Consider the following 8,862-nt stretch of genomic DNA (forward strand, 5'->3'; position numbering starts at 1 on the left):
AACATTGCAAAGGACTCTGCATGAAAATGGTCTGAAAGGAAGAAGACCAAGAAGGACTCCATTGCACACCGGAAAACACCTTGCAGCACGTCTAAAGTTTGCTAGGACCCATATGAATTCTCCAGAGTCCGTTTTCTCAAGTATTTTGTGGACTGACGAAACAAAAATTGAATTGTTTGGCCATATGGATGCTTCTTACGTTTGAAGGAAGAAAGGAGAAGCTTACAACCCAAAGAACACCATACCCACGGTGAAACATGGTGGTGGTAGCCTAATGTTTTGGGGCTCCTTTTCGGCTAGTGGTCCAGGTAGTTTGGTCAAGATAGATGGAACCATGAAGAAGGAGCAATATTTGGAGATACTCAAGAAAAACATTAGACAGGATGCGGAGAAGCTCCATTTAGGACCAAACTGGGTCCTTCAACAGGATAATGATCCAAAACATACTGCCAAAATTGTCAAGAAATGGTTTGAGGATAATCAAATTAATGTTTTGAAATGGCCTAGCCAGAGTCCCGACCTGAACCCTATCGAAAACCTCTGGCACATATTAAAAACTGAGGTTAAAAAGCGGAAACCTAGAAATTTGAGGGATTTGGAGAACTACTGCATTGAAGAATGGTCAAAAATCAGTGTTGATGCTTGTAAAAACCTTGTTGATAAATATCCCAAACGGTTACAGGCAGTTATTAAGAATAAAGGGCATGCTATTGACTATTAGTAAGAGAGGTATGAATAATTTTGAACTAGTGCCATTATTGTTTTTCTTTGTATAATGTTTCAAACTTGCATAATTTATTTATTTGTTGAGTTTAAATTAAATGCTTATGCTTGATTTATTGTTTGAAATCCCTTTAATATTGTCTACCTTCTGGTTTGAGCAATATTCTTATAGAAATCTCAAAGATCCGAGGGGTATGAATAATATCGGGCACAAGTGTATATATATATATATATATATATATATATATATATATATATATATTCACGCTGAGGAAGAGTGAAAGTACTATCGAAGGTATGTTCATGTAAAAAATATTAAAAAAATAAATTTCATAATAACATTTGGTATCCCCACACGTCACCATTAGAAAACGAATAAAGAAAGGTATTAAACTTTTATATTTTTCGCATTAATTTTATATACATGTTCATATATATATATGGATACATACATATATATATATACATATATATACATATATATACATATACATATATATATACATATATATATATATTTTTTTTTTTCGGGCACTTTGCCGATTAATCGATAATTGGTGTATTTACCGATTAATTGCCAGATTGATTACTTTTCTCTTTGCTATCAAATTGAAACAATTTCATCAGTGCCAAAGGTCTCATCGGATAGCGTTGACATGTTAACACAGTAAATTCCAATTTAACTTGATATTTATTATGTTATGTGACGTTTTTGCCATTTGTTTGCTCTATTAAATAACAATAATTTTTGACAAAATGCAAAGCGCAATGTTTTAATTCTTAAATGAAGATCTATAAGCCGAAGTTCTGCTATTTCAGGAATAAGTAGCTTCAATTGCACACATTCACAAACTGATGACGTTTTTCTCAGAACAGCATGCCCGTTCATCACATATATATATTTGACAAGGTGTAACTACCCCAGTTAGTTGCTTACCACGGGTTATAGGTTCAGATTCTTCTACTTTGGGACACCGATTCCAATACGCTAAAAATTTCCGATTTTTCTAATTCAAACACCAATTCTAATACACTAAAAAATTCTTTTTTTTTTCAATTCCAACACCGATTCCAATACCCTAAAATGTTCCGACTTTTCCAATTCCGATAACCTAAACAGTTTTGGTTTTTCAGACTTCGATGCTGATTAATTGCTGCAGCACTAAATAATACGCATGATAGTATTCCTAAAGGAAGTTGCTTGATTGGTCCACATTTTCTCCATTTTCAACAAATCTACACACACAGAAAATGCAATTTTACGTAGTGGGACGATAAAATCGTCGCTTTAGGAAAGACAACATGATTCCATTTCCGTTTGATGAAAACCTGTTTTATCTTGTTGTTGCAGACCATCTACTAGTTGGCCTGTTCTGTACAAATCCCAAGAGCGATAGAAGTCTTCTATCATGTGTGAAAGTGACACAATGTTCAACTAGGGATATCGGAGATGCGCCGTTGAACAACTCATGCTCTCTATAAATCCAAGTTATGACAACAGGACCGTTGGCAGCACTCTCAAAATGCATCGCTGGATTGCCACGAATAACAGGGACGTACCCAGAGTGATGAAAATAAAGTTTCCGGCCATGGTTATGGTCTTTGGTGCAGTTTCAAATGAGGGCCACATCATGTCACCTCACATCTTAGTAGTCGGCTTGAAAGTCAACACTAAAATGTACCTGGATGTGCTGAAGAGTATGGTGATTCAATGGTACAATCAGGTGACAGCTGGCAGACCTTGGGTGTGGAAGCAGGATTCGGCGTCGTCCTACAAGACCCCCCCCCCAAAAAAAACTCAGGCTTGGCTCCAAAAGAAGTGCTACGACTTTGTCCCCTTCTCTCACTGCCCCCCCATCCCCTGTCCTAAACCCGCTGGATTACTTCACCAACATGACCCCCCCCACAACACCAAAGCCAGGCTGATTTCCGCCATCCGCTGAGTACTCGCCGTGGAAAAGTCATGCTCCCAGTTCCGGACCCGTATCGAGGCGGCGACTGAGGCTGAATGCGGCTACATTGTATAAATGTTAGTTGTACTACATAATCAAATTACCTGAATTGATTTTTTCAATAAAAGTTTTAAAATAAAAACTGTAGTGTTGTTTTTAGTTAGGGCGACATTTTTATCGGTCCACCCTGTTAAAGTTTTAACCATAGCTTATATTACGAAATGTACTTATTTGAACCGAGAATCATCCATGTTAAAGTTGTTTCCAAATTAGAAAATGTATTTTTGGTTTGGTGTTTATCTACAGCGTATATTTAATTAGCAACGGAATCACAATCCTTTGTTAAGAGAAAATAAGAAATAGCTGAAGAGAAGAAGCAGAAACGAAACCGTTTATCGCTTTCAATTTCCTCATTTATCCCAACATTGAAATAAAATGGCCACCTGCATGTATTGCGAATAACGGATCGTTTGTTGATCAGGGGAGATAATTGCGTTTCTTACAACTGATTCGTTTCAATTTCAAAATTGAAATTAAAAAAGAAAAAAAAAACAGAAACTTATGTTTGCCATGAATAATTGACATTCAAAAAGTTAATTTGAATTGATGTGTTTTCGACAATTTAAAATATATCATGAATTGTAGAGATGTAAATATTGAGATCATAATGTATTTCAATTCCAAACCTGTACGCATAAAGATTAGTATATACTAGCAAGGAGACACGACGTTGCCCGGGATTTAATGATGATCAACGAATATTTCACACTCCTATATTTTTATTGTCATCGAAATCCGTGAAATCGCCCGGGAAGAAGCTTCACATGCCTTCATGCAGTCACTTAGTCTAAAATATGTTATTCTATATTGCATTCTAAAGAACTTACTGTTTCTTTATAAAGTTATTTTATGCAAACTTCTTTCCAATTAGCGAAAAAAAAAAAAACGTTAAGAAATGTACGTACGGGGTTTGAACCTACAGACCATGTCAAGCAAAAATACAAAAGCAAAACAAAAAACAACAAAAAACACAATAAACAAAAACAATAACAACAACAAAAAACACCTAAATTTTGAAGTCTTATAAAATTCTTTGCAGTTAATGAAAAAAAAATTACGTGCGTAGTTTGAACCTACAGACCACGTCATGCAAAAAAAAAAAAAAGAAAAGAAAACACACTATTAACTTACCCACAGTAGAATTTTCACGGCCCGTTGTTCTATCATTATTGCTAAGCGACGACATGGAAATAACTTTACCGATGATATATGTATATGTGACTGCAACATTGACCACCTCCAGTGGTCTGCTCTCGCTGCTGACCGTGATACCCGGCGACGTACTGTTCACCAGGCTGTCACCTACTTTGAGATCTCCCGCACAGAGAATCTTCGGGAGAAGCGCTGCAGGAGGAAGATTCGGGAAGCCTCAGCAGCCACACATGACGTGACTTTTGACTGCAGCCGCTGTGGCCAAACCTGCTTGCCCAACCAAAATTAATATTTTGCTAATAACTTTTCCTCCGAGGAAATGAGCCTACATCGAAAATCCATGGATTAAGAAAATTAATATAAATATTGTAATCTTTATCCAAACAATAAATTTTTGTTTTGAAAATTATATTTTTCTGAATGAAATTTAAAAATATAACCACTGTAAATTGTCTATCTATCTATCTATCTATCTATCTATCTATCTATCTAATCTCTCTCTTCCCCCCCCTCTCTCTCTCTCTCTCTCTCTCTCTCTATATATATATATATATATATATTGTCTAAAGGAGCTTTAAGTAACAAACATATGTATAAAATGAAATAAAGAATGCAGTTTAAATTTCCGAAAAAAAAAATCCCAACCAAACTACATTTAACCTATCGCAAATTTAGCACTTCTAAATCTAAAACGTCTACAATTACAAAAGAGAATTCAATTATATAAGGAGGGGGAAAAAGAAAAAACCTTAACTAAAATTGTTAAATAGAAAATGGGGATCATCAGCTGTGTATCATGTAGCTGTTTTGGAGATTTTTGTTACTAGAAGCCGTGTGCCATTGCAAAACTTGGGCTGATTGATACTTCGCAACATGGTAATTGGTACGCGAATTTTCCATTGCAGTATGTTCGGTGGCATCCCTGGCAAGTCTAGTGAATTCAAAAATTTAGTTGGATATCTAATGGCTTCGTCTACTTTTACAACAATGGTAACGGACTTGTATGTGAATATCTCACTGTGAATGTTAAGTAGACTAATAGTGCTTAGTTCTATGCGTCTTTGTCCTTGGCTGCAAGATTAGCTTGTTCACTCAACCAACCGGAATTATTATAATTAATTTGAGTATTTGGAGATACTTTATTTATAATTTATTATTTATTCATTCATATATATGAAACTGGGCCAATAAAGAAATATGAAAAGAACACATGTATTTTGAAAAAAAATGACATCCGATACATTCATAAACGTATATAAACATATTTATATTTTCAAAACAGTTTATAACATCGCAGGAACAAACAAACAAAAATAGGAAAGAAATAAAAGCTCGACTCGACATTTTTTAAGGACAAATAAATGGTAATTATTCGTGGTTTTTAAAAGTCTGTCTCCCCGCCACCCGACGCTGGCTAGCGCCAGCGCTTTATCGTCATCGTATTCACACGTCCATCTGGCCCGATAGTACTTTGCTTCTCCCCTCGACAACGTGAAAATTTGTTCTCTCTATTTAAATATTTTTGTGACGCAAGCTCACCCAAACTTGCTAATTTGCATACGTACTTTAACGGCTGGTGTTAATATTTTCACTAGTCAGCTATCCTTCGGCTGTTGCTGCTGATTTTCATATACGCGCCCATACACGCTCTGTTACAAGTATATATATATATATATATATATATATATATATATATATATATATATATATATATATGTTGGTTTGAAAAAAGAAAAACCGAATGAAATTATGAAATAATCAACGTTTTGTCCCTATTTCAGAGGACACCTTCAGGATATTAAAAGGAAAAATGCAAGAAAAGAAAAAGATCATAGACCATATGAAAATGAGAAGAAAACAGTGTTTGAATCCTACCCATATCGGGAAAGACAAACATGTGTGCGTGTATGGGAAGGTTGGGTTGTTCAATGTCTATATATACACTTTTAAAAATGCGTTAAATAAATATGTACATTTTTTTCTCTCTCTAAACTTATTCATTTTGTTGAAATATTTAAGGATCAAGGAAAAACGGTTAACCAGGATCTGTTTTGATAATTTGTTCCTTGATCATTATTTTCCCTATGCTAGGGGCTAAATGGTAGAATCCCTTTCTTTGCGTAATAGTATTAGTGTTTAATATTAATGGTGATTTTAAAACTCTTCTTTTAGCTCTATCTATCACATATTTTATAATTTTCGCATGATCTAAATTAAATGAATGATCGTGTTCTGCACAATGGCAAAACAGTGCATTTAGGGCGTTACCATTCCTTATATCTCTTCTGTGTTCGTAAAGTCTTAATTTCAATTTTCGCTGTGTTTCACCTATGTACGCCTGTTGACAGTTGTTACATGGGATGGAATATATACCGGCGTCGGATGTGAGGGTTTTGGGAGAGTGCTTGGCAGTTTTAATGTCTGTTTTATTGTTGTGGAAGTTGTTTGTATCAAGTGAAAAGCATATATATATATATATATATATATATATATATATATATATATATATATATATATATAGGTTTTTACTAAGTACCATTTTTGCTATATATATATATATATATATATATATATATATAAATATATACATATTGAGTAAGATGATTGATAATTTATAATTAAAAATTTAAATTAAAAATTAAAATTCGGTTTCATAAGGAAGAACAAACAAATCAATAAATTGTACGATCGTTTCATAAACTACATTTACCATCCAAATGAATGCTTTGACGATGATACTTACGACTTTTAGAAGGCGAACCATTAAAAGATACATCTGCCTTACCTAAAAAACACCCACTCAATATTTTCGCTGATGAGAAGACTTTGTTTCAAAAAACTATATGATAAAATTATTGTCCTAGACTTATTGTCTATCTCAATAAAAACATTGTTTCCGAAACGATCGTACAATTTATTGATTTGTTTGTTCTTCTTTATGAAACCAATTTTTAATTTTTAATTTAAATTTTTAATTATACATTATCAATCATCTTTCTCAATATTAAAATAGCTCTAGGGCATATATGCCTATCGAGCTTATTATATGTCTGCATTGCAACGAGCACTGTTTTCTTTCATTTTAATTGTATTAATTTACTAATACATTAAAATATACTCTGCTCTTCGAACTGTTATTCTAATCCCCTTAATATATATATATATATATATATATATATATATATATATATATATATATATATATATATATATAAAAGTGAACGTGTCTGTGTATCTGTCTGTCTGTGTGTCTGTGTGTATGTCTGTGTGTGTACATTTCCCTACACAATAACACTGTCAATTTTAAGTTTACAGACACGAAATTGGATATACAGGGTACTGAGATTTGGAAAAATCGATGGGATCTGTTTTTGGCCAGAAATTTGGCGATTAATGGGGTCAAAGTTCAACGATTTGACCTTTAAGAACTCTACCAAACTCCTCCGACAATTTTGGGTCTAAACAATTGAAATTTTAGATATAGGATCATTGGACAGGGATCTAACTTAATAATTTGATTTGAGCCCAAAACAATAAATGTGAAGGGGTCATAATAGGGGTCAAAGTTAAAAAAAATTGACCGCTTTTTTTTTTTTTTTTTTTTGCTCAGCATACGCCTCCAAATACCTAGGCAAGGCCGGGCACCCATGCTAGTATATATATATATATATATATATATATATATATATATATATATATATATATATATATATATATATATATGTATATATATGCACATGTGCATATGCGTTCTTAATAATGGTCTCTTTAGATCAGCTCGTTCATTAAAACAAGGAAGAAAAATAAATTGACGTCTCTTATTATCGCCGAAAGGAGCGGAATTCATTCTTGACTTCTTTTGCTTGTGAGGAAATTAAAACATCTTTTCGTCGGCTTCAAAAGTGCCAGCCTTTGTATCGCCGTACGCATAATAAGCCGCGTATCGAACAAGTTAAATATAGAAAGGTGCAAATAGGAAATAAACTTGTTTAACTTTTTCACTGATTCTTCAATCAATAAAGACATCGTTCAACCTATCTTTTTTTATGTCTGAAAAATTGTGCACCGAGGCATTAAGTGTTCGTCTTTTGTGAGTACCAGCGTCTGTGGTGTTTAGCAAAGGAGCGAACGACGCCATGTTTTTATTCCGTGCGATCTCGATGACGTCGTATGACGTCACATCCGGCTTGTCAGCGTGGCAGAATGATGCGTAAACGGTGTCGGCGTGGGTTTGTTTGGGTTTCTCTTTTCTTGTTTTTGTCGCTTTTGTGTCCGCCGCTCCTTTTATGTGATTTCTTTTTTTTATTAATCGAATTCATCAATTAATGCGCGTTTAAAAATATCTAAAATGGCGTATTTTTAGCGCAGGGTTTCTTTGCTTTTGAATTTCCCATTTGAGTGAGATGTCAGACTCTTTCACTATATTCATCTATTATAACCATTATTATCAGAGTCATTTATACTTGAGAGAAAAACATAATAAACAAAACAAAACAAAAAAAAAACAAACAAACAAAAACCCGCAAAACAAAACAAACAAAAATAACACACTCACAGGAACGCATCACTATATACACTAGCAGGCTCCTCGGCGTTTCCCGGTCGTAAAATACACATAACTATTATTTTTTAATTGGTGCAGATTTCTTATTAATTATGAACAGAAATACTATAGGTATTAATCGTAATGTTAAATTTCTTTTTAAAAAAAATGAAGTAAAAAACAAACGGAAGAAAACCGAGACATATGCACGCGAGAATTACGTTTTTTTTTTCTAAACAGTTCCACTCTTATAAAAAAAATACTCGAGCTGAGATCGAAACTAAAACCTAAAAACAGTGAGTCAAGTACGATAACCATTAGGACAGCTTGATGCGATCTTAAAAAATGTTTTCAAACCTACTTATTCTTAACATAAGTAATCTGTCACATGAACGATTCGCGCATGCGCATTCGTGAAACAGTTGACAAATA

Source organism: Euprymna scolopes, chromosome 16 (genome assembly GCF_053919585.1).
Source record: "Euprymna scolopes isolate OS-2025 chromosome 16, ASM5391958v1, whole genome shotgun sequence".
In the NCBI taxonomy this organism is placed as follows: Eukaryota; Metazoa; Mollusca; class Cephalopoda; order Sepiida; family Sepiolidae; genus Euprymna; species Euprymna scolopes.